General features: G+C 33.6%; 20 non-coding genes across 20 annotated transcripts; all 20 read right to left on the bottom strand.

Annotated features, from left to right (window-relative positions):
• Positions 1-136: 136 nt before the first annotated feature.
• Trnat-ugu (transfer RNA threonine (anticodon UGU)) lies at positions 137-209 on the bottom strand. The gene has a single exon. It is a non-coding gene; the product is annotated as a tRNA-Thr (tRNA).
• A 362-nt stretch (positions 210-571) lies between these two features.
• Positions 572-644, bottom strand: Trnat-ugu (transfer RNA threonine (anticodon UGU)). The gene has a single exon. It is a non-coding gene; the product is annotated as a tRNA-Thr (tRNA).
• Positions 645-1006: 362 nt separating this feature from the next.
• On the bottom strand, positions 1007-1079 carry Trnat-ugu (transfer RNA threonine (anticodon UGU)). Its single transcript has one exon. It is a non-coding gene; the product is annotated as a tRNA-Thr (tRNA).
• Positions 1080-1443: 364 nt separating this feature from the next.
• Trnat-ugu (transfer RNA threonine (anticodon UGU)) lies at positions 1444-1516 on the bottom strand. Its single transcript has one exon. It is a non-coding gene; the product is annotated as a tRNA-Thr (tRNA).
• A 362-nt stretch (positions 1517-1878) lies between these two features.
• On the bottom strand, positions 1879-1951 carry Trnat-ugu (transfer RNA threonine (anticodon UGU)). The gene has a single exon. It is a non-coding gene; the product is annotated as a tRNA-Thr (tRNA).
• A 364-nt stretch (positions 1952-2315) lies between these two features.
• Positions 2316-2388, bottom strand: Trnat-ugu (transfer RNA threonine (anticodon UGU)). Its single transcript has one exon. It is a non-coding gene; the product is annotated as a tRNA-Thr (tRNA).
• A 362-nt stretch (positions 2389-2750) lies between these two features.
• Trnat-ugu (transfer RNA threonine (anticodon UGU)) lies at positions 2751-2823 on the bottom strand. The gene has a single exon. It is a non-coding gene; the product is annotated as a tRNA-Thr (tRNA).
• Positions 2824-3185: 362 nt separating this feature from the next.
• On the bottom strand, positions 3186-3258 carry Trnat-ugu (transfer RNA threonine (anticodon UGU)). Its single transcript has one exon. It is a non-coding gene; the product is annotated as a tRNA-Thr (tRNA).
• Positions 3259-3622: 364 nt separating this feature from the next.
• Trnat-ugu (transfer RNA threonine (anticodon UGU)) lies at positions 3623-3695 on the bottom strand. The gene has a single exon. It is a non-coding gene; the product is annotated as a tRNA-Thr (tRNA).
• Positions 3696-4057: 362 nt separating this feature from the next.
• Positions 4058-4130, bottom strand: Trnat-ugu (transfer RNA threonine (anticodon UGU)). Its single transcript has one exon. It is a non-coding gene; the product is annotated as a tRNA-Thr (tRNA).
• Positions 4131-4492: 362 nt separating this feature from the next.
• On the bottom strand, positions 4493-4565 carry Trnat-ugu (transfer RNA threonine (anticodon UGU)). Its single transcript has one exon. It is a non-coding gene; the product is annotated as a tRNA-Thr (tRNA).
• A 363-nt stretch (positions 4566-4928) lies between these two features.
• Trnat-ugu (transfer RNA threonine (anticodon UGU)) lies at positions 4929-5001 on the bottom strand. Its single transcript has one exon. It is a non-coding gene; the product is annotated as a tRNA-Thr (tRNA).
• Positions 5002-5363: 362 nt separating this feature from the next.
• Positions 5364-5436, bottom strand: Trnat-ugu (transfer RNA threonine (anticodon UGU)). The gene has a single exon. It is a non-coding gene; the product is annotated as a tRNA-Thr (tRNA).
• Positions 5437-5798: 362 nt separating this feature from the next.
• On the bottom strand, positions 5799-5871 carry Trnat-ugu (transfer RNA threonine (anticodon UGU)). Its single transcript has one exon. It is a non-coding gene; the product is annotated as a tRNA-Thr (tRNA).
• A 362-nt stretch (positions 5872-6233) lies between these two features.
• Trnat-ugu (transfer RNA threonine (anticodon UGU)) lies at positions 6234-6306 on the bottom strand. The gene has a single exon. It is a non-coding gene; the product is annotated as a tRNA-Thr (tRNA).
• Positions 6307-6668: 362 nt separating this feature from the next.
• Positions 6669-6741, bottom strand: Trnat-ugu (transfer RNA threonine (anticodon UGU)). The gene has a single exon. It is a non-coding gene; the product is annotated as a tRNA-Thr (tRNA).
• A 362-nt stretch (positions 6742-7103) lies between these two features.
• On the bottom strand, positions 7104-7176 carry Trnat-ugu (transfer RNA threonine (anticodon UGU)). The gene has a single exon. It is a non-coding gene; the product is annotated as a tRNA-Thr (tRNA).
• Positions 7177-7538: 362 nt separating this feature from the next.
• Trnat-ugu (transfer RNA threonine (anticodon UGU)) lies at positions 7539-7611 on the bottom strand. The gene has a single exon. It is a non-coding gene; the product is annotated as a tRNA-Thr (tRNA).
• A 362-nt stretch (positions 7612-7973) lies between these two features.
• Trnat-ugu (transfer RNA threonine (anticodon UGU)) lies at positions 7974-8046 on the bottom strand. Its single transcript has one exon. It is a non-coding gene; the product is annotated as a tRNA-Thr (tRNA).
• Positions 8047-8408: 362 nt separating this feature from the next.
• On the bottom strand, positions 8409-8481 carry Trnat-ugu (transfer RNA threonine (anticodon UGU)). Its single transcript has one exon. It is a non-coding gene; the product is annotated as a tRNA-Thr (tRNA).
• Between the last annotated feature and the right edge of the window lie 17435 nt (positions 8482-25916).

Below are 25916 nucleotides of genomic sequence, written 5' to 3'. Positions count from 1 at the left end.
TTTGAAGCAAACTTTTGTTTCACGAGACCATTGATAGACCACTGAGCTATAAAAACTTGTGCTTATTAAAAGCAAGTCGATGGATGTGTAAATACAATTCATAGAAAGAAGCAAAAATTCTCCTTACGAGTCTTTCAGCCACCAGTGAGGATTGAACTCACGACCCCTGGTTTACAAGACCAGTGCTCTAACCACTGAGCTATGATGGCTTGTGCGAGCGTGAAAAACGTCGAAATATGCTTTAAGTATCACCCAAAGAGTAAGAAAAAGTGGTTTGCTCAGACCATTCATCCACCAATGAGAACTTTACTGATGATGGCTTGCTTGCTATACCAGTTCCCGAACCACTCTTCTATGGCTGCTTGCAAGGAAGGCAATAAAGTCAAAATAATTTCAAGTATTATGCAAACAGAAGAAAAATATACAACCGCAATTTTTGAAGCAAAATTTTGTTTCACGAGACCATTGATAGACCACTGAGCTATAAAAACTTGTGCTTAATAAAAGCAAGTCGATAGATGTGTAAATACAATTCATAGAAAGAAGCAAAAATTGTCCTTACGAGTCATTCAGCCACCAGTGAGGATTGAACTCACGACCCCTGGTTTACAAGACCAGTGCTCTAACCACTGAGCTATGATGCCTTGTGCGAGCGTGAAAAACGTCGAAATATGCTTTAAGTATTACCCAAAGAGTAAGAAAAAGTGGTTTGCTCAGACCATTCATCCACCAATGAGAACTTTACTGATGATGGCTTGCTTGCTATACCAGTTCCCGAACCACTCTTCTATGGCTGCTTGCAAGGAAGGCAATAAAGTCAAAATAATTTCAAGTATTATGCAAACAGAAGAAAAATATACAACCGCAATTTTTGAAGCAAACTTTTGTTTCACGGGACCATTGATAGACCACTGAGCTATAAAAACTTGTGCTTATTAAAAGCAAGTCGATAGATGTGTAAATACAATTCAAAGAAAGAAGCAAAAAATCTCCTTACGAGTCTTTCAGCCACCAGTGAGGATTGAACTCACGACCCCTGGTTTACAAGACCAGTGCTCTAACCACTGAGCTATGATGGCTTGTGGAAGCGTGAAGAATTTTCGAAATATGCGTAAAATATTACGCAAAGAGTAAAACAAAAGTTGTTTGCACAGACCGTTCATCCACCAGAGAGAATTTAACTGATGACGGCTTGTTTGCTATATCAGTTCCCACAGCACTCTTCTATGGCTGCTTGCAAGGAAGGCAATAAAGTCAAAATAATTTCAAGTATTATGCAAACAGAAGAAAAATATACAACCGCAATTTTTGAAGCAAAATTTTGTTTCACGAGACCATTGATAGACCACTGAGCTATAAAAGCTTGTGCTTATTAAAAGCAAGTCGATAGATGTGTAAATACAATTCATAGAAAGAAGCAAAAATTGTCCTTACGAGTCATTCAGCCACCAGTGAGGATTGAACTCACGACCCCTGGTTTACAAGACCAGTGCTCTAACCACTGAGCTATGATGCCTTGTGCGAGCGTGAAAAACGTCGAAATATGCTTTAAGTATTACCCAAAGAGTAAGAAAAAGTGGTTTGCTCAGACCATTCATCCACCAATGAGAACTTTACTGATGATGGCTTGCTTGCTATACCAGTTCCCGAACCACTCTTCTATGGCTGCTTGCAAGGAAGGCAATAAAGTCAAAATAATTTCAAGTATTATGCAAACAGAAGAAAAATATACAACCGCAATTTTTGAAGCAAAATTTTGGTTCACGAGACCATTGATAGACCACTGAGCTATAAAAACTTGTGCTTATTAAAAGCAAGTCGATAGATGTGTAAATACAATTCATAGAAAGAAGCAAAAAATCTCCTTACGAGTCTTTCAGCCACCAGTGAGGATTGAACTCAAGACCCCTGGTTTACAAGACCAGTACTCTAACCACTGAGCTATGATGGCTTGTGGAAGCGTGAAGAATTTTCGAAATATGCGTAAAATATTACGCAAAGAGTAAAACAAAAGTTGTTTGCACAGACCGTTCATCCACCAGTGAGAATTTAACTGATGAGGGCTTGTTTGCTATATCAGTTCCCGAAGCACTCTTCTATGGCTGCTTGCAAGGAAGGCAATAAAGTCAAAATAATTTCAAGTATTATGCAAACAGAAGAAAAATATACAACCGCAATTTTTGAAGCAAACTTTTGTTTCACGAGACCATTGATAGACCACTGAGCTATAAAAACTTGTGCTTATTAAAAGCAAGTCGATAGATGTGTAAATACAATTCATAGAAAGAAGCAAAAATTCTCCTTACGAGTCTTTCAGCCACCAGTGAGGATTGAACTCACGACCCCTGGTTTACAAGACCAGTGCTCTAACCACTGAGCTATGATGGCTTGTGCGAGCGTGAAAAACGTCGAAATATGCTTTAAGTATTACCCAAAGAGTAAGAAAAAGTGGTTTGCTCAGACCATTCATCCACCAATGAGAACTTTACTGATGATGGCTTGCTTGCTATACCAGTTCCCGAACCACTCTTCTATGGCTGCTTGCAAGGAAGGCAATAAAGTCAAAATAATTTCAAGTATTATGCAAACAGAAGAAAAATATACAACCGCAATTTTTGAAGCAAAATTTTGTTTCACGAGACCATTGATAGACCACTGAGCTATAAAAACTTGTGCTTAATAAAAGCAAGTCAATAGATGTGTAAATACAATTCATAGAAAGAAGCAAAAATTGTCCTTACGAGTCATTCAGCCACCAGTGAGGATTGAACTCACGACCCCTGGTTTACAAGACCAGTGCTCTAACCACTGAGCTATGATGCCTTGTGCGAGCGTGAAAAACGTCGAAATATGCTTTAAGTATTACCCAAAGAGTAAGAAAAAGTGGTTTGCTCAGACCATTCATCCACCAATGAGAACTTTACTGATGATGGCTTGCTTGCTATACCAGTTCCCGAACCACTCTTCTATGGCTGCTTGCAAGGAAGGCAATAAAGTCAAAATAATTTCAAGTATTATGCAAACAGAAGAAAAATATACAACCGCAATTTTTGAAGCAAACTTTTGTTTCACGAGACCATTGATAGACCACTGAGCTATAAAAACTTGTGCTTATTAAAAGCAAGTCGATAGATGTGTAAATACAATTCATAGAAAGAAGCAAAAAATCTCCTTACGAGTCTTTCAGCCACCAGTGAGGATTGAACTCACGACCCCTGGTTTACAAGACCAGTGCTCTAACCACTGAGCTATGATGGCTTGTGGAAGCGTGAAGAATTTTCGAAATATGCGTAAAATATTACGCAAAGAGTAAAACAAAAGTTGTTTGCACAGACCGTTCATCCACCAGTGAGAATTTACCTGATGAGGGCTTGTTTGCTATATCAGTTCCCGAAGCACTCTTCTATGGCTGCTTGCAAGGAAGGCAATAAAGTCAAAATAATTTCAAGTATTATGCAAACAGAAGAAAAATATACAACCGCAATTTTTGAAGCAAAATTTTGTTTCTCGAGACCATTGATAGACCACTGAGCTATAAAAACTTGTGCTTACTAAAAGCAAGTCGATACATGTGTAAATACAATTCATAAAAAGAAGCAAAAAATCTCCTTACGAGTCTTTCAGCCACCAGTGAGGATTGAACTCACGACCCCTGGTTTACAAGCCCAGTGCTCTAACCACTGAGCTATGATGGCTTGTGCGAGCGCGAAAAACGTCGAAATATGCTTTAAGTATTACCCAAAGAGTAAGAAAAAGTGGTTTGCTCAGACCATTCATCCACCAATGAGAACATTACTGATGATGGTTTGCTTGCTATACCAGTTCCCGAACCACTCTTCTATGGCTGCTTGCAAGGAAGGCAATAAAGTCAAAATAATTTCAAGTATTATGCAAACAGAATAAAAATATACAACCGCAATTTTTGAAGCAAAATTTTGTTTCTCGAGACCATTGTTAGACCACTGAGCCTTAAAAACTTGTGCTTATTAAAAGCAAGTCGATAGATGTGTAAATACAATTCATAGAAAGAAGCAAAAATTCTCCTTACGAGTCTTTCAGCCACCAGTGAGGATTGAACTCACGACCCCTGGTTTACAAGACCAGTGCTCTAACCACTGAGCTATGATGGCTTGTGCGAGCGTGAAAAACGTCGAAATATGCTTTAATTATTACCCAAAGAGTAAGAAAAAGTGGTTTGCTCAGACCATTCATCCACCAATGAGAACTTTACTGATGATGGCTTGCTTGCTATACCAGTTCCCGAACCACTCTTCTATGGCTGCTTGCAAGGAAGGCAATAAAGTCAAAATAATTTCAAGTATTATGCAAACAGAAGAAAAATATACAACCACAATTTTTGAAGCAAAATTTTGTTTCTCGAGACCATTGATAGACCACTGAGCTATAAAAACTTGTGCTTATTAAAGGCAAGTCGATAGATGTGTAAATACAATTCATAGAAAGAAGCAAAGATTCTCCTTACGAGTCATTCAGCCACCAGTGAGGATTGAACTCACGACCCCTGGTTTACAAGACCAGTGCTCTAACCACTGAGCTATGATGGCTTGTGCGAGCGTGAAAAACGTCGAAATATGCTTTAAGTATTACCCAAGGAGTAAGAAAAAGTGGTTTGCTCAGACCATTCATCCACCAATGAGAACTTTACTGATGATGGCTTGCTTGCTATACCAGTTCCCGAACCACTCTTCTATGGCTGCTTGCAAGGAAGGCAATAAAGTCAAAATAATTTCAAGTATTATGCAGAACAGAAGAAAAATATACAACCGCAATTTTTGAAGCAAAATTTTGTTTCACGAGACCATTGATAGACCACTGAGCTATAAAAACTTGTGCTTATTAAAGGCAAGACGATAGATGTGTAAATACAATTCATAGAAAGAAGCAAAAATTCTCCTTACGAGTCTTTCAGCCACCAGTGAGGATTGAACTCACGACCCCTGGTTTACAAGACCAGTGCTCTAACCACTGAGCTATGATGGCTTATGCGAGCGTGAAAAACGTCGAAATATGCTTTAAGTATTACCCAAAGAGTAAGAAAAAGTGGTTTGCTCAGACCATTCATCCACCAATGAGAACATTACTGATGATGGTTTGCTTGCTATACCAGTTCCCGAACCACTCTTCTATGGCTGCTTGCAAGGAAGGCAATAAAGTCAAAATAATTTCAAGTATTATGCAAACAGAATAAAAATATACAGCCGCAATTTTTGAAGCAAAATTTTGTTTCTCGAGACCATTGATAGACCACTGAGCTATAAAAACTTGTGCTTATTAAAAGCAAGTCGATAGATGTGTAAATACAATTCATAGAATGAAGCAAAAATTCTCCTTACGAGTCTTTCAGCCACCAGTGAGGATTGAACTCACGACCCCTGGTTTACAAGACCAGTGCTCTAACCACTGAGCTATGATATCTTGTGCGAGCGTGAAAAACGTCGAAATATGCTTTAAATATTACCCAAGGAGTAAGAAAAAGTGGTTTGCTCAGACCATTCATCCACCAATGAGAACTTTACTGATGAAGGCTTGCTTGCTATACCAGTTCCCGAACCACTCTTCTATGGCTGCTTGCAAGGAAGGCAATAAAGTCAAAATAATTTCAAGTATTATGCAAAAAGAAGAAAAATATACAACCGCAATTTTTGAAGCAAAATTTTGTTTCTCGAGACCATTGATAGACCACTGAGCTATAAAAACTTGTGCTTATTAAAGGCAAGTCGATAGATGTGTAAATACAATTCATAGAAAGAAGCAAAGATTCTCCTTACGAGTCATTCAGCCACCAGTGAGGATTGAACTCACGACCCCTGGTTTACAAGACCAGTGCTCTAGCCACTGAGCTATGATGGCTTGTGCGAGCGTGAAAAACGTCGAAATATGCTTTAAGTATTACCCAAGGAGTAAGAAAAAGTGGTTTGCTCAGACCATTCATCCACCAATGAGAACTTTACTGATGATGGCTTGCTTGCTATACCAGTTCCCGAACCACTCTTCTATGGCTGCTTGCAAGGAAGGCAATAAAGTCAAAATAATTTCAAGTATTATGCAAACAGAAGAAAAATATACAACCGCAATTTTTGAAGCAAAATTTTGTTTCACGAGACCATTGATAGACCACTGAGCTATAAAAACTTGTGCTTATTAAAGGCAAGACGATAGATGTGTAAATACAATTCATAGAAAGAAGCAAAAATTCTCCTTACGAGTCTTTCAGCCACCAGTGAGGATTGAACTCACGACCCCTGGTTTACAAGACCAGTGCTCTAACCACTGAGCTATGATGGCTTATGCGAGCGTGAAAAACGTCGAAATATGCTTTAAGTATTACCCAAAGAGTAAGAAAAAGTGGTTTGCTCAGACCATTCATCCACCAATGAGAACATTACTGATGATGGTTTGCTTGCTATACCAGTTCCCGAACCACTCTTCTATGGCTGCTTGCAAGGAAGGCAATAAAGTCAAAATAATTTCAAGTATTATGCAAACAGAATAAAAATATACAACCGCAATTTTTGAAGCAAAATTTTGTTTCTCGAGACCATTGATAGACCACTGAGCTATAAAAACTTGTGCTTATTAAAAGCAAGTCGATAGATGTGTAAATACAATTCATAGAAAGAAGCAAAAATTCTCCTTACGAGTCTTTCAGCCACCAGTGAGGATTGAACTCACGACCCCTGGTTTACAAGACCAGTGCTCTAACCACTGAGCTATGATGGCTTATGCGAGCGTGAAAAACGTCGAAATATGCTTTAAGTATTACCCAAAGAGTAAGAAAAAGTGGTTTGCTCAGACCATTCATCCACCAATGAGAACATTACTGATGATGGTTTGCTTGCTATACCAGTTCCCGAACCACTCTTCTATGGCTGCTTGCAAGGAAGGCAATAAAGTCAAAATAATTTCAAGTATTATGCAAACAGAATAAAAATATACAACCGCAATTTTTGAAGCAAAATTTTGTTTCTCGAGACCATTGATAGACCACTGAGCTATAAAAACTTGTGCTTATTAAAAGCAAGTCGATAGATGTGTAAATACAATTCATAGAAAGAAGCAAAAATTCTCCTTACGAGTCTTTCAGCCACCAGTGAGGATTGAACTCACGACCCCTGGTTTACAAGACCAGTGCTCTAACCACTGAGCTATGATGGCTTATGCGAGCGTGAAAAACGTCGAAATATGCTTTAAGTATTACCCAAAGAGTAAGAAAAAGTGGTTTGCTCAGACCATTCATCCACCAATGAGAACATTACTGATGATGGTTTGCTTGCTATACCAGTTCCCGAACCACTCTTCTATGGCTGCTTGCAAGGAAGGCAATAAAGTCAAAATAATTTCAAGTATTATGCAAACAGAAGAAAAATATACAACCACAATTTTTGAAGCAAAATTTTGTTTCACGAGACCATTGATAGACCACTGAGCTATAAAAACTTGTGCTTATTAAAAGCAAGTCGATAGATGTGTAAATACAATTCATAGAAAGAAGCAAAAATTCTCCTTACGAGTCTTTCAGCCACCAGTGAGGATTGAACTCACGACCCCTGGTTTACAAGACCAGTGCTCTAACCACTGAGCTATGATATCTTGTGCGAGCGTGAAAAACGTCGAAATATGCTTTAAGTATTACCCAAGGAGTAAGAAAAAGTGGTTTGCTCAGACCATTCATCCACCAATGAGAACTTTACTGATGAAGGCTTGCTTGCTATACCAGTTCCCGAACCACTCTTCTATGGCTGCTTGCAAGGAAGGCAATAAAGTCAAAATAATTTCAAGTATTATGCAAACAGAAGAAAAATATACAACCGCAATTTTTGAAGCAAAATTTTGTTTCTCGAGACCATTGATAGACCACTGAGCTATAAAAACTTGTGCTTATTAAAGGCAAGTCGATAGATGTGTAAATACAATTCATAGAAAGAAGCAAAGATTCTCCTTACGAGTCATTCAGCCACCAGTGAGGATTGAACTCACGACCCCTGGTTTACAAGACCAGTGCTCTAACCACTGAGCTATGATGGCTTGTGCGAGCGTGAAAAACGTCGAAATATGCTTTAAGTATTACCCAAGGAGTAAGAAAAAGTGGTTTGCTCAGACCATTCATCCACCAATGAGAACTTTACTGATGATGGCTTGCTTGCTATACCAGTTCCCGAACCACTCTTCTATGGCTGCTTGCAAGGAAGGCAATAAAGTCAAAATAATTTCAAGTATTATGCAAACAGAAGAAAAATATACAACCGCAATTTTTGAAGCAAAATTTTGTTTCACGAGACCATTGATAGACCACTGAGCTATAAAAACTTGTGCTTATTAAAGGCAAGTCGATAGATGTGTAAATACAATTCATAGAAAGAAGCAAAAATTCTCCTTACGAGTCTTTCAGCCACCAGTGAGGATTGAACTCACGACCTCTGGTTTACAAGACCAGTGCTCTATCCACTGAGCTATGATGGCTTGTGGAAGCGTGAAGAATTTTCGAAATATGCGTAAAATATTACGCAAAGAGTAAAACAAAAGTTGTTTGCACAGACCGTTTATCCACCAGTGAGAATTTAACTGATGATGGCTTGTTTGCTATATGAGTTCCCGAAGCACTCTTCTATGGCTGCTTGCAAGGAAGGCAATAAAATCGAAATAATTTTAATATTATATAAACATAAGAAAAATATACTCTACACGGTTCTTTAACCAAAATTACGGTTTTATGAGACAGCTGCCAGTTTTAACGACCGAAGTATTGTGGCTGGAGAATTGTTGAAGTGCGTCGAAATATCTGTTAAGTAGGATGGAAATAGTAAAATAAAAACCTCAAAATTTGTGCCGTAACTACCGAGCTATAATAATCTTCTAAAGAATTCTAGCATTTTAATTTAAGAAATATACTATTTTTATAAAATTTTAATTGCTTAATTGCATATAGTGCAGACAGAGAACAAAAAATAATTACAATGATGTCTTATTCACCGAAGAATATTTAGTGTTAGAAAAATTATTACTACAATTAATATTAGGAAAAGTTAATGTTGACATCAGAAATGAAATTTTTGTGTCAATTTTGTGATTGAAATACAATCGAATCAACAAATATATATCTTCTAAGAAACCTCTATGTTTCTTCTCATTTACATTATCACAGAAACTTACTGAATTCTAAGCACTTTGCATTTACCTTCTTAGCATTTTAAAGAAATGAAAATCAGTACTCTAGACCTCTTCCTTTTGGCTGGTTAAATCCGGACCAAGCCGATGAATTCGATATTAAAATTACTAATCAAATTTCATATCTCCGCATAATGGTATTATTGAATTCACATATTTTTATCTATTCCTGTATCTGTTTCCTGAAATGATGGATGAGTATAAGCAAGAAGATATATTAGGATAATAATTGGATAGAAATCTGTAATTCTGATAAAAACCAAATGCTAAAATTCATCCATCTAGCTCTTTTATAGTTCATTTATTATGGTCGCATCCATATTGATAAATATTCAGATATGCTTCTTGTAAATTCATTTCGTTTACAGTTTTAAATAAATCTACTTTTTTTTTCCTGAAAATATTAGTATTACATTTAATTAGAAATATGTAACGTATGAGAAAGTAAAAAATAAATATAAAACTGCATATACAGATTTAATTTTACATTTACTGTATAAGTATCATCAGCCGTAGAATAAGCGATAAAAAAATTGCGTCATTTATTAAGCGAATATTAAATTATTTTTTCTTTTATCGATAGAATTTTGAAAGAAATAAAATTTATTGTTCGATATATCTTACTAAAAATGAATGGTTTTTTTTTTTTACTTTACATTAAATGAATCTAAGTTTTTTTCATGCAGAAAAAAGTTTTATTTTGAACTAATTGCTGTCTGAATTTTCAAGTTAACTTTATTTACCCTATCATATGCAGAAAAGGTATAAAATTTGAATAAAATTCTTTCTTTATCTTCCAACATACTTGAATTCTTGCAAATAGATCTTAACACAGGTTATCGATGTTAAATATGCATCTAGTTTTACCACCGGGCTTTTGATTATCATGGCTTTCATTGCAACGTTTGGCTTAGTTTATGTAAATAAAAGAATATAATTTAACAAAAAAAAAACATTTAATATAATAATTCATTAATTGTTAATTAAAAAAAACAAGAAAAACAGTTTGAATTTGCGTTTATAGGATATCCATTTAGAACTTTTATTTCGAAACTGAATCATAATCAGAATAAAATAGATCCCGTTAAAATGACTGCCGAACACTTTGGATCGATCAATATAATTTCATACTCATTCACTGATTCATACTCATACTCATACTCATTCACTGATTCATACTCATACTCATGCCGATTCATACTCATACTCATTCACTGATTCATACTCATACTCATACTCATTCACTGATTCATACTCATACTCATTCACTGATTCATACTCATACTCATTCACTGATTCATACTCATACTCATACCGATTCATACTCATATTCATTCACTGATTCATACTCATACTCATACCGATTCATACTCATATTCATTCACTGATTCATACTCATACTCATACTCATTCACTGATTCATACTCATACTCATACCGATTCATACTCATACTCATACCGATTCATACTCATACTCATTCACTGATTCATACTCATACTCATTCACTGATTCATACTCATATTCATTCACTGATTCATACTCATACTCATACCGATTCATACTCATACTCATTCACTGATTCATACTCATACTCATTCACTGATTCATACTCATACCGATTCATACTCATACTCATACCGATTCATACTCATACTCATTCACTGATTCATACTCATACTCATTCACTGATTCATACTCATATTCATTCACTGATTCATACTCATACTCATACCGATTCATACTCATACTCATTCACTGATTCATACTCATACTCATTCACTGATTCATACTCATATTCATTCACTGATTCATACTCATACTCATACCGATTCATACTCATACTCATTCACTGATTCATACTCATACTCATTTCACTTCTCGTAAAAATATTTGAAATGGTGCAAAAATATATTTATTGCAGATAAGCATTATCTTCGATCAATATATAAATTAAAAAAAATTTAAAACCTGAAGAAACATCATAATTACTTTATATAGAATCGGTCCTCCGACAAATTCATTAAAATATTTATGTTTTTCAATGCTTAAAAAAATAATGTATATAAAAATAGACTTTAAAATTATAGTAAATTTTTTGTACTGAAATACAAGAAGAAACAAAAAAGGACGATTTCAAGATTCTTTACTTCTCATTTATGCTTCTCAAATACATCCCTGTATTTTATCATGTAAATAACTACATCCAAAGAGAAAGAAAGAATTTCTGTCCCTTTGGTCCTTCGACAAACCGATTCCGAATTGTTTTTGCGAACGGTTTATGCGAGGGAAATATTCCATTCAAAATTCTTTCCCGAAAAGGAAGATTTCAAAAAGCAAACATCGCATTCGAGTATGTATATATTTCTTTTCTTTTAACCTGTAAGCTTTCTTTTCTTTTCTTTAAATATTGGAGAAACGTGAAGACAAATAATTTGTTTGGATCTTTTTAAATAAAAAGTTGTAAAATCCATCACATCATGAAAGAGAATGAAGTAAAAATAACAATAATAGTAATAAAAATAATAATAATGAAGTAATAATTATAAGAAAACTCATAGAAAGATTTCAAAAAGAAAATATCGTATTCGAGTATATATACATTTCTTTTCTTTTAACCTGTACGCTTTCTTTTGTTTTCTTTAAATACTGGAGAAGCATAAGAACAAGTGACTTGCTCGAATCGCTTTAAACCAAAAGTTATCAGATCCTTCACATCATGAAACAGAATGAAGTGATAATAATAATAATAATTTTTGGATAATGAAATTCCAGTTTAAGAAACTTTTAATTATTTATAGATATCTTCAGAGAATGATGATAGTAAGGCTAGAAGCTAAACATTGAAGAATTTGCATTTTTCTCTATAATGTCTTATCATATCTGTATGGAAATTACTTTTCGAATGTTTTCACTTTCTCGGACATGAAATATGCAAAAAGAAGGTATTGTAATTGTCAAAAAATTCTAATTCTTTAAGCTAAGTAAGCTCATTCTTTTATCTAATTCTCTTTTAACTAATCCTAAAAAAAAATTTTTAACGAACGTTTTTTTCCTCTCCCACCGCTTCCGAACTAATCTCTCCCCCCCCTCCTCCACGTGTCTGAACTCTGAGTCCAATGCATGTCTGTTTGTGTATGTACACGACAATTCAGAGTCTCTTTGAGAAAAGAAGATGGAATTTGATATATGGTCATTACACCAAATTTTCAAATTTTGTCAAATTTTGAATAAATCCGTTCAAAGGATGTCTATTCGTCCGGCTGTTCAAATATAAGTTTACACGATAATTGCAAAACAAAGAGAGTTTGATGGTTAAAATATGAAAGCATCTAAAGTCTAGATATGTATCAAATATCTATCAAGTAGTTACTTACTCATTTTATCATCTGCGATTTTTTAAAAGTATTCAGCAAACATTTCCAGCTGACTAGTATTTTCTAATAAAATTTAGTAAATAATCGAAGAAAGACTGGAGGTGCTTGTCTTAAATATCAAAGCATTATAATGTTGTTGGAATATGTCTTCTTTTTAGTGACTACCTTTATTTTATTTTGAAAATTTAATTTTAATTTATAACAGAAATAATGTACAGGCCAAAAGATATCAATATTGCAGCAACGCGAGTGAGTAGAAATCTAGCAACTAAAATAAGAAAAAGAATTATTATAAAATATAATTAAGATAATTTTAAATTCTGTTAAAAAGTGAAGGAAAAATTGGAAATAAAGATGGTAACACTGCAAAGCTAGTATTTCAATTTTTCAAATGGTTTAAAAATACTTATCATACAATAACATTTTTAAAGTTATTAAGGTAAAACATTTCAGTTTACATTAATGTTTAATTAAAAATCTATTCAGGATTTCTGGAAACTCCTTTCTTTTCTACTGAAAACAAATATCTACCAATTATGGTAGCATTAGCAATGATTTTTCTTGTAAAGCATTTTGAGTGATTATTTTAAAGCATATAGCATTTTGCAGAGAGTACATAAGCCTATAAACATTGTAATGTTAGAATAAGGGGTATTTACGTCTTGTACAATCTCCATGTCGCATCGTTAATTTCTAAAACTTTGGCCCTTTCTGATCAAAAGCCATTTCTGATTTCTTGTAACTGATAAAAAGCCATTTTATTTACAGAAAGAAATTTTAACGCATCGGAAAATGTTTCTATTTTTATTGAAGTTTTGTGACCCGGAGGTTTTTACGGTTCCCAAGTTTACTTGGTGATTTTCAAATTACGCCAAGTTTGGCATGTTTCATTACAGATAAAATACCAATATTTCTTTCTTCAAGATGGTTGCAATCCAGGATTTACTTAGCGATTTTCAGATTAAGATAAAACGCCAAAATAATTGACTTACTTGAGGATTTTCAGATTACATCAAGATTGCCAAACTCCATCTTTAGCTTAATCTTTACTTATAATAAATGTTGTGAGTTAGTGCTCTACAAATCATGACGTTTGAATAGACCAAACTTGGCATATACATACTTTGGGAGTGGAGAGTGGGGTGCAACTCAGAGAAATTTTTTTTTAAATTTTAATTAATTAAAAATTATACCGTAAATGTTCAGCACAAAAATGATTTTTTCAGTACCTTAAAGTTCAAAAAGTTATCTTCCCAATACCAATTTTTTAATTCATAAACTAATTTGTATTTTTTATTAATTTTTAAAAATATTTTAAACAGATTTTTCGTCAATTTATTTTGCATGAAATAAAAATAAAATTTAATTTGCTCGATCACGTTATGCGTGCATTGGAAAAAGTAGCTTTCATCAACATGTTGTCATCATGTTGACAAAAACTCAAATTAAAGGACTGAGTTATCTCTTACTGCAAATTAAACAAAAAAAAGTGTAATTTTCAGCATGTGTCTGTATGAATTGTGACATTTTTCTAAAAAAATAATTACAAGATTAAATTTTCTCTGAACTTTTGAATTATCCATATTATTAATTCTGTAATGCAGTTTTTACTTGTCAAAAATGATTTAATATATATAGGAATTAATAAATATATTTATTTCGAATCCTGTCGGCTAAATAATATGTAACATTATTTTGTTTGCAGCAGAATGCAGGTTTGAAGACGTTGAAGAGACATGCTATATTTTTAAATTAATTTTAATATCCATTTCGTGAAAGCATAATTATTTACAAGAAGACGCGGAGCAGCACAAAAGCAGCAGCAAAAAAAGGGCGAAAAGGGCCGAAAGAAATAATCACTAGTCTTATATAACATAGGATTTCCGGCCACGCGCCAATTCAATACACGTGGTGACCTTTGACACCTTTTCAAGGGCACTGAAGGATCACTTTCATTTGAAATGTAGTACTGATGGCGCATTAGTTTTACAGAGGAATTAATTAAACCGAAAGTGGGATTGGATCACGAAATAAGAGAATATTTTAGAATGAAGTTACTTCTTCTTCTTCTTGCGTACAGCCGACCACCCCGCCACCACTGAACGTAGCAGTATCGACAGTATTTGTTGTGGCCGACTGCTAGAATGAAGTTACTATGGGCTAAATTAAGATAAAATCTTGGAAATTAATTAAATTGAAATTAGAATGAAGATATCTACTCTAATCAGGGGCCAGAAATTAATCTCTTGTCTTTAGTAACAGGCATATACAGATAATAAAATTTATGTAAATGAAGTAAATAATAATATTTTGTGTAGTCTGAGTCAATAAACGTTTTGATGAATTACGAATTTTAAATTTTTATACAGACATAAAGTCTATTCTATGAATCATATTTAATAAAATATTCTTGAGATATTAATATTTTTTAAAAAATTCCACTATTTTTCGATTAAAACTGATTGAATTATGCAGTAGAACTGATTGAATTAAATGTCAGTATTTTATAAAAACGCGTGAATTCAAACCCTTCCATCAGCCATTTTAAAGAAATTTCGCCAATTAGAGATCTCAAATTTCTCCCAGATTGATCGGTCTTTAAAATAATAAAATTATTGATTGCCCTAAAATATTGATATTCAAAGTTTTATAAAACTACATCAGATTCGAACGCGGAAAATTGAAACGTTAGTCAAGATTATTTAACTGACAATCAGTATGATTCATTGGATCGAAGATCTGTATAAAATATAGATTTCATGATTGCTTTCAGAAGTACGTTTGTTGATTGAAATTTAAAAAAAAAATTACAATCGTCACTTAAATGCTTTTGAAATTAAAACTGAAAATTGAATGTTAAGATGAATCAGATAAATTATTATTGATACCTTTTTTGTTGTTGTTGGAGATAATGCATAAATTATAAAGAAATACTTTGTAATTGACGAAGAGATTTTCAATGCAGAAGTTGTTCAATTCTTACTTTACGTAGTGCTCATTTTTTAAAAAATGTTCTTGTATTTATTGAAGCTGTCACTTCCACTTCAATTTCAAATTCAATTTTACAGAATCTGAATGAAAATTAGACGCACACAGTACAATCAATAAAATGCGAAAACTTCTATAATATTATAATACTACAGAATAACTTGCGAAATTTGCAGCTTAAAATATTATGTTGAAACTGCTATCAAGAGACCAAGTTACATAAAATACTCTGCTTTTTATGTTTACAGAGCATTTATCCTAGAGAGCTATCTGACGAACCATCTGGTCGCCAAAGACGGTCAATTATATATACGAAGCCGAGATTTTGTCAAGACGATTAGTGATTTCGGTTGGCCACGATTTGAATTGTTTGCTGATTTATTCCGGGACCGTAAAAATAAGCAGAACTGACTCAGAATATAGAAAAAAAGAAACAGAATGGATTTTGTTATTCCTTACCTACATCTTGCACCATATTTATAATTTTTATCATCTAATTAACTACATCCAGAAAGAGAAACAAAAAATATTCCTTTTCTTGCATCTTGGTATCTCCAAAAGGCTTATTCTGAGAGATTTTATCTAACGGCATATAGTACTAACTGGATTGGATTTAATATTTTCTCATCAGAAGGGAAGTTAGGAAAAAAAATAAACATGTCGGCCGGCTGTGTATAGTTTATGTCGTATTTCACTCTATACCTTCTTTTACTTCTTCAAATATCAGAGCCGTAAGAAAAATTTCAATAGCAATACTTCTCTCATGTCATTTCCAGTCGAAGGTATTTTGATATTTGGTTCTGGGGTATAAGATGAGGATAAAACTTCGAAAAATGGCGTTAGATTACGAAAAGTTGTTATTTATTTATTAGGTATTTGCTGAAACAGGAGTCTGCAAGCCAAAAGTTATCTGTAAAAGTATGCCAAATATTCTTAATGCAACAGAAAAAAGCCATTTTTCTGTAAAAAAATGAGCTTTGACTTTTATTGTCCTCCTACTATGTACACATCCTCAGCTATTTTATAGAAAATGGAATAAAACTAACATGTTTCTACTGCATGGTCATTAATAAAGAATTAATCAGCCCTCCAATTACGTTCTTAAACCAAAAGAATCAACGAGAGTGATCCCTCAAAACTTTTCGGATAAAGTGAGGAATAGTGTGCCCCCGAGTTAGTCGCCAATATTGCAACCCACCGGAACGCTCTTCTCGCAACTTTAATGCTGTTTTGTTTACTACTTTTTGCAATGGTTGAGTTGCACATAAACTACAACCATATTATGAAAAACGTTAAACTAAAAATATAAAAAAATATCGATTAAAGATTTTAATTTTGTTCTTTATTATAATTAAAATTTTATTAAATAAAGAAAGTTAAGATTATAATTAGAAGTTATTTTCTACATTCCTTCTTTTTTACATACCAATACGAACAGAAAATATTTATTCTTTTACAATTTTTAATTGTCAGTATGCGCTTTAAAAAATCGTCTGCATTCTCACTTTAAAAGACAGCTGCAATGGAATTCTTCGCAATTCTCATAATTTTTTTGGTGTTCTAACGGTTGGTTCCCTTTATAATTTGTTACATCGGGAATATTTCGAACCTATAGTATGGATGAAGGGCGAGTTAAAAAGGATGCTTGTTTGAAATGTTGTATTGAGAATGGTTTGATATCGAACCGACAGAATGGATGAAGGATGAGTGGAATATATTTTTTTACGAGTTGATGAAGTTAGGAAAAGGATGTTTGTTTGAAATTTTGTATGGAGAATATTCCGATTGCTACTTTCTCCGTTCTTTCTTTTCTTTTGGTTATGTACTGTTTCTGTTATCCACACAGTCCTTATGTTCAATGTACTAGCGAAGCTAATAGGATCCCGCTCCAGCTGCTAGCGAAGCCGTAGGATGTTTTTTTTAAGTTAAAAAAAATTCTGCCCGGTGCCTTCTACAGATGCCTTCGTATGCCTTAGTATAAAAAAACAATGCTCATCAGTAAAAAGTCCTAATTATATGGCGGGAAATGGTAACCGTAACTGTTCCACGGAAGTATTTGTTTATTTTGTCCACCATCTTTATTGGCGACTTGGCATTGTTGGCGCAGCAGGGAGCACACTATAATTCACTTTTACCACTTTTTCTCACAATCATGTTATTCCGGAGTACGCCTAACCTAACATTGGTGTGAAATACTAGGTACTAGCCTTTGGCGTGAATTTGCATTTTTACTGAATCTGTCACGCCATCCTTGGCGATTAATCCCTGGTATGCGATTAGAAGAAGATTTTTAAACACATTTTCCCCAACCGATTGAAACAAAAATGTGACACAAAACTGCACTTGTAGTCACAAAATCATATATCAAATTTGATGTATTTAAGTCAATGCGTCTTTCAGTAATCACGTTTACATGTTTCTGAAAGTACAGACCAACAGAAGGCGAATCCTTAGTTGGATTTGACTCAAAATTTAATAGGTGTGTCTAGACTATAGATGTCAATTCAATGTATCAAATTTTATCGATCTAGTTTTCTTCGTTTTGTTGTTTTCGCGTAACTTATATTCGAATAGCCAGGCGGACGGACTTCCTTTGAACATATTTTACTGAAAATTTTATAGAAATCTGCAAATTTCGTGTTTCAACCGTCTGGTTCAAAGCGTTTTTGAGGTATCTTTGTGACAGACAGACATTTTCTATAAATGCGTTTTTCGAATTCAGGGGAGGTGAAAATCTCCAGTTTGAATTTTTTAAGGATTACTATGCTTCCTCTACACTACGTATATGAGAAACATTTTCTACATTTTCGTTTAAGCAGTATAAAAAGATAAAGAACTGTAATGGACAAAAAATTCGAACTGGAGATTTTGTCCAATCTTCCGGTTCAGATCTCCCTGAATCGGAAAAACACGTCTACATCTATCTGCAGATTTATTGTTCTATTTGTTTGTTTATCTAAGAACACGATAAAACAAGAATCTTTGAACAAGAATGATATGTGGAACGAATGGAAATGTAGATCTATAAATAGATATTCATGACCAATATCTAGTCTTTACACCGAATTTGCGATCTTGAAGGAAATTCATGCACAAGAAGTCTGTCTATTTGTGAGAGATAAAAACGATAAGCTGCCAAAGCTAGATAAGGAAATTTGGTGCACACTTTAATACCTGAAGCTCAGATAACAGTATGTAGTCTTTACACCGAATTTGCAGATCTTGAAGGAAATTCATGCACAAGAAGTCTGTCTATTTGTGAGAGATAAAAACGATAACTGTCAAAGCTAGATAAAGAAATTTGGTGCACACTTTAATATCTGAAGCTCAGATAACAATATTTGGACTAAATTCATCAACGCACTGATCGCGTGTCGATTTGTATATTCTTGATGCAGGTTGCTAAAGAAATGAAATTTGGTAAGTGATTTTGTTATCATTATAGTATTCTGTGTCAAATCTTGGTTTTAATCGATCGTAAAAAGGCAATGTAAAGCGCATATTTGGTTTTTCTCTTTATACTACGAAGTAAAAAAATGTTTACGTTCGGATGCCGAAAATAAGATTTGGAACATTCGTAGCGTCTACAGCCTTTGCAAAGTTCTATAATTTCCATACGTTGGAGAAGAATAGCACCTGTCTTAAGGCGCATATAATCACACATTGACTACCCCGACCCTCCCTGAAGCAGATGAATGAATCTGAATACCACGACCGCGATAGCAGTTTCGGAAATTGAGTCAAAAACACCATCACCGACCACGGCGCAAGCCTTCCTATGGGAAGTGCGACCCATCATCTGTAGAGGGAAATCGATCCCACACCATTTCTGTATCCATCCGGATAGTGAGAATCAATCACTAAGCAGGAAGCTTCTCGTTCTCATATTTGAAGTGAAGTTCGGCGCAACTTACAACTTGAAAAATAAATAAATAAATAATTCTCAAAGAAAAAAAAAGATAGAAACTGCCATGTACTCTCAAGAATAGTTATAAATTATTTTTTTACGTCACGCAACTAAAATTTGTTGGTAATTATTATTTGCAATTTGAACTATCAGATTATTTCTGCAGATGTATTTGAAGACTTTGCCACTGATTTCTGTATCCTCGGAATTTCTCGTCGTTTTTATAAAGAATTTTCCTTTAGAAATATTTGAAACAGTACACGCCTTTTTCGGGCATTCGTTTGGAGTAACGATTGGCGGTTTCTTCGTTTCCGATATAAAATATTACTTATTTTGCATTCAGAAATTTTAATAACGCACGTTTCGTAACATTTTTTGAATAAAGAAACAGGAACATTACTCTTCGAAAGGCGCAAAAATATATTCTACAATTCATAACTTCCTTATAAGCGATGCTTTAAAAGAAGAATTTAAAAGGGAGCAGACGATATTTTTCATTTCAAATAATAAACTGTTTCCAGAAATTTTTATTTAAAAACATTTTCTTTTTCAAAATTCTTTATCGAAATCCTTTTAAAAGTGTGTAAATATCCTTTGTAATCCTGTATAGTGATTTATTATTGATTTTTGTCTCCTCAATACTTAAGAAAGAGAAGAAAAATTCGAACATTTATTACTTTATTAGCGATTTTAAACCAATATATTTCTATTTTCGTTTCTTTCAATTATTTTTGTAGATTTAGGCATACGATGGAATAAAAAATTCAGATTTTTGCAATTTCAATGATAATAATCAAAATTAAATTGTTTTATTTGCTTTTTAATATTGTTTAGATTGTGAACATCGGCTTTAATTATCCTTTTCTCTTGTTGCTGTTTCTGATGGCACTCGTCATAGACAAGCCCGCTGCCTAAAATAGCGAATTTAAGCCGAAATTTTTGCGTCCCTTGTTTTTCAGTAGCGCCATCTAGGGCCAAGAGTATAACTTGGCTACTCACGCATCACAGCCCTATTTACGGGGAGAACTTCATTCATGCATTTCATTCATTTAACCACAGATCTTAATTTAGACCTGAACCAAAGAACGATCTAGTACCCCCCAGTGGTATTGCTCTCGACATGGAGGATTTTGCGACCACAACAGATTTATACTTGCGCCAGCCACCACCACACACGGAGAGTCTTCGCCTGGCGGGGTTCGAAGTCGCAACCCAAGGGATGCGAATCCAACGCCCAGCCAACCAGGATATCCCGTCCTTCATCCCGTTTCTATCTATATATTATCTCTTACTTAATTTAATACGAAGTAAAATTATACAAACTTCATATCCCTGCTGTATGGTTATTAATGCAAAGTTAATCAATTACTTGATATTGAATTAAAAAGTAATTTCTACTTTCTCGTATACGAAGAAAATAAATGTAACCGTCAAAAAAATTCGACCGGGAGATTTTGATGAAATTCCACATTTTAAACCTTAATAAGGTCGAAAAACACATTTTTATCTGTCTGTTTATCTATGAACAGAATAACACAAAACCGTTTTGAGTTAGACGGATGGAATTTGGTGTATGGACTTAAAACTAAATTTGTAGATTTCTACGAAATTTTGAAGGAAAACCTTTGGGAGAAGTTCTATCTGTTTGGTTATTTGAGGTGAAATCAATAACTAGACAATGTTAAAAGCTGTATAAATAAAATTTGGTTCACAAATTTAGTGTATGAAATATAGACACTTATCCAATTATGAACCTATATGCTAAATGGTTGATTATAGGTTAGCTCTTTTCTGATTCAAGTAAATGCAGTAACACATAAACGCAATGACTTAAATCGATGAAATTTGGTAAGTTATCTTGTGACTATAACTCTAGTTTCGTAGTATGTTTTGTGGGCCGCGGTGGCCTGGTGGTAAAGTAGTGGCTCGTGAGCTGCAGGGTTTCAGGTTCGTGACCCGATTCCATGGAAGAACCGTCGTGTAAGGGGGTCTGTTGCACGTTAAACACTTCAGCGCCAAAGGTCCTCCCGCTGGTGTGGTGTGGAGAGCGGGCGGCAGTTCAGGTGTCGTCCTCGTCATCTGACCGCGATTCAAAATTACGAGGTCCGTCACAAAATAGCTCTTGTGTTGTTTTACAAAGTGACGTTAATATAACTAAACTAAACGTAGTATGTTTTGGTTTCACCAGGTTAGCAAAACGGTGTCCAAAATAGATATTTGCACGATTGATTAAGTAAAAATACTACATGCACGACAAATATCTGTATTTCGTAAATATTGCTTGACATTTCCATACAAGGTGTTCACAGTCATGTTCAAGGCGCAGAATTTTATGCGCGGGAGGTGGGGGTCTAACAATATTATTGGAATCTTGAGTAAAATTTTCGAGAAAATCATTGGTTTATATTCAAAGTGCGCGTCCCCAACGATAAACATCAAGACTACTAAATGAAACATTTGTATTTGCAATCGAGCAAAATATTATTCATTTCAGAAGTCATTTTTTTTAATTCCATACTTTTATATAAATCCGCTAGTACAAGAGCAACATGCATTGCATACCACTATTTATATTTAAGCAGAAATTACTTTGTCAATACGGTAAAAAAAATTTATATTCTCTCATTACAATAACGATGTGAAAAAATTAATCATTTACCGTCCTTATCATACCGATTAAGATAACAACTTTTGATAAAATGGTACTTGTCGATTGTAACGGCGACCAAAAAGCGTCAAGAAAAAATTTCGCCAATTTGGTGATTTCAGTCTTTAAACTATATAGCGCTGATTCGTACATTCAAAATTTTTCGTAATAAATAATAATGCACTTGAATATATTTTTATAATGTGGCGAAATTTTTGGGCACTTTTTGGTTGCCATTAAAACCGAATTGTACCGATAAAATAATAATAAGATGTAACATAAAATAATAAAATAATGATAATTATAAAATAATAATAACATATAGTAAAAATAATCGCATATTCAGTTTCGAGTAATGGATAAAATAGAAGTATTGAAATTTTTTAAGTTTGTTAAAAGGGATTCGAAGTATCGAAATTGGAGCTAGGTCAGTTGAAATAAAATGTTTGATAAGTACCTAATCATTCAAATTTCGCATTCATCATGTGAAAATAATTTGTAAACAATTTTTACCGGTTGATTAGTACAATGTAATCAACAACACAAAATAATACAATGTATAAGATTGTTTAAAATATACAATACATACAAAACCTGAAAAAAAGAGGCCATTTAATGTTTTTCAAATGACTCATCAGGATTTTTTTTCACAAAATTAAGCATTTCTCCAGTATTATTTAAGTAAAAATGAGTCGCATCCCACAACCCCCGATAGATCTATCGGGGGTTGTGGTTGTGCTCATCCCCCCACAAGAATGGTCCATGGGCAATACCAGTTAACAATATTGCATACAGCTCCGTTCCCAGTAAGTGGTCAGTTTTTGAACATTTATTTTCTAAGGAAAACAAAATACCATGTCCACTTGTAAGCTGAAACCAAGTTTGATAACATTTTATAATAACTTTCCTTTTATGAACATTCTAAAATGGAACTTTTAATAGTAAATACCCGATATATAATATAAGAGGCTCTTTCCAAAATTCTCGTTTACATTTCAATCGACGGATCATTTCATCTATGAAAATTTTACAGAATAACACATTTCCAAAATCATTACTTTCCCTTGTATAGAATATTTTTGATAAGAGAGTAAAAGATTTTCCCTTCTGCCGCAATCTACAGAGATTCCGTACATTTTGTCGCCACAAAGAAATGAAAACGATGAATCTCGTGCATTTTATCAACTAAATAACTACATCCCAAGTAAATAATCTCTTACTTGCTGCTCTTGTTGAATTTCTGACAAATCGATCTTGAATCGTTTCGGATAGAAGAGTTTATAGAAGAGAGCTATTCAATTTAATATTCTCTTTCTAGAAGAGAGAGCTTGGGCAAAAAACATCTCGGCCGAGCGCGTGTGCGTCCTGTTTTGTGTTTCTCCGTTTTATTTTCTTCTTCTTTTTTTTTTTTTTTCCTCTTTCTTTTCTTTACTTCTAAAACTGGAGACACGGGAGAATTTTTAAGAGCAAATAGTCCGCCGGTGTCGTTTCCTCTCAAGGATCTTTTATGCTCTTTGACTGAATGGGAAGGGATATTCGGAGCTTCTTTAAACTTTATCGAGATTAAGAAATATTTATGTTTATTTCGTGCTAGTAATCTTTTAGCAACTAAGGGGTTTGATAAGGATATAGAGTATATTTAATTTCTTTATTTTGTTTAGATGCAACTTTATATCTATGATACCGTGAAATTGTCAGACATTAAAAAACACGCGCTCGTCCATGTGTTACTTTAATTATCTTATTTATGTTCCTCTCCTTGTATACATTAAACTTTGCAACAGAGACTAGTCCTATGACACCATGGCGCTATTAAAAATTCTTTGTGTGTGGTTCTTGTAAATTAGTAAACTTAAATTTTTATCCTTTTCGCAAACTACATAAATATTATTCAAAATCCTTCTTTTTTTCACTTTCAACAACCGAAGAAATTCACGCGATAAAATAGTTGACGAAACAATGAAAACTGTTTGAATTTCAGAGCAATAATGTAATCTATTGTTGTAAATTAGGCAAAAATATATTTTTATAAAATTGACAAAAATCGGCAATCATTTGCACTAACTATTAAATTGATATAATCAAAAAAGATATATATATATATATATATATGCTATATGTTTCATATATATAATCTATATATATTTAATTTTGAAATGGTATGAAATTCCTTTTTGCGCAATAATATTTTCTGAAGTTATCGCGAAGAAACGTCAAAATTGAACTTAGTTTTTAATTAATTAACATTCTAATTAAAATTTCAAAAGAAATTCCTCAGAAGTTCACATTTTCATCCTCGAAATGCTATATATGCCAAGTTTGGTAACTTTAGTTCAAAGGATCTAATGAATGTGATGACCGCCAATATACAATATGTACAGGTACACACATTCATCTTTATTATTAGTAGAGATATTATGTGTTTAATGTAAAAGCGCGTATCAATAGATGCAAAAGCAATTTGTAAATTTTCTTTGAAAGGGAAATTCAGTATTTGAGATATACACAATAATACCATTTATTCAGAATGAGGATAAGAAGCTTAAAAAAACTTCATTAAACAATTATAGCTTCAGAGAAAGTGAAATAAAATGTAACGTTATATAAATGCATTTTTCTCTTTGATCCGTTTGATTCAAAAACTGAACTCGTTTAACAATCTTAAGCGAAATCTGTGCTAATATGTTTTTAAAAAATATCCTCAATATTTTAAAATAATTTGGCATTTGATAGCTACCTTCAAATATTTTATACACAAATAAGGTTTTTTTTTTATATTTGAACTTTCAAAAGGTGATATTGTTAGTAGCATTCGAAAATTTCCATAATTTTAAATACAAATTGCGTTCGTAAAAATGCCAATAAACAATCTTACAAAATAGCTATGATTTCAAATACATTCTGGCATGCTAAGTTTCTAAAAAGTTTTCATTTGAATGCTAAAATAATAACTTTTACAAGATATTTTATTTGTTCAGTGTTTGTAAAAATGGAATTCCTGAATTCATTTTTCTCTCACTTCTAGATGCACTTAAGTTATGCTCAGTTATGTGTTCTTGATGACAATATAATACACTCATGTCCATAAATTAAGGATAATGCAAATTCAGAAAAAGAAAGTGTCAGAAGCAAAACAAATGTGACTTATTTATAAATTCTATTTATTAAACAAAAGGTAAAGAGCAAAAAAGATGCTATATGTTTCATATCATTAATAAAAACTGTGATTTTTGCTCCCTGGAGCAAATTACAAAAAAAAAAAAAAAAAAAAAAAACTATTTACAAAAACCAATATTACATGGTTGGTATGATGGTTAATACATAGTATGTCTCTCAGACGATGCAATACAGTCCGTACAACGCCTAGGCATGCTGAGTATCAAATTATTGATCTGATCTGGGGAAAATTACACCACTCATCAAGCAATGCTCTCCGAAGTTCCGGTAGACATGTAGGAGGTGGTTGATAGGCTGCAACTCGTCGGCCAAATACGTCCCATACATGCTCTACTGGATTCAAGTCCAGTGAGAATGCTGGTCAGTCCATACAGATGATATCCTCCGATCGAAGGCATTCGTTTACAATGTTTGAACGGTGAGAACGGTCTTTGTCATCCGTAAATACGAATTCTGCGCCCATGGCGCCCCGAAACAAACGTACACGTTGTTCCAGAATGACATCTCGATAGATATGGCCTGTCATGATTCCAATTTGAACATGCAGGTCAGTTCTCGAACTCAGAATAATTCCTCCCAAACGAGCAATCCTGCACTACCGTAACGGTGTCGTTCAATGATGTTCTCTTGGTTGTA

The sequence above is a fragment of the Argiope bruennichi genome, chromosome 9 (genome assembly GCF_947563725.1).
Source record: "Argiope bruennichi chromosome 9, qqArgBrue1.1, whole genome shotgun sequence".
NCBI classification, from domain to species: Eukaryota; Metazoa; Arthropoda; class Arachnida; order Araneae; family Araneidae; genus Argiope; species Argiope bruennichi.
The sequence above is the reverse complement of the archived record's forward strand: the minus strand, read 5'-3'. Positions and strand labels throughout refer to the sequence as shown.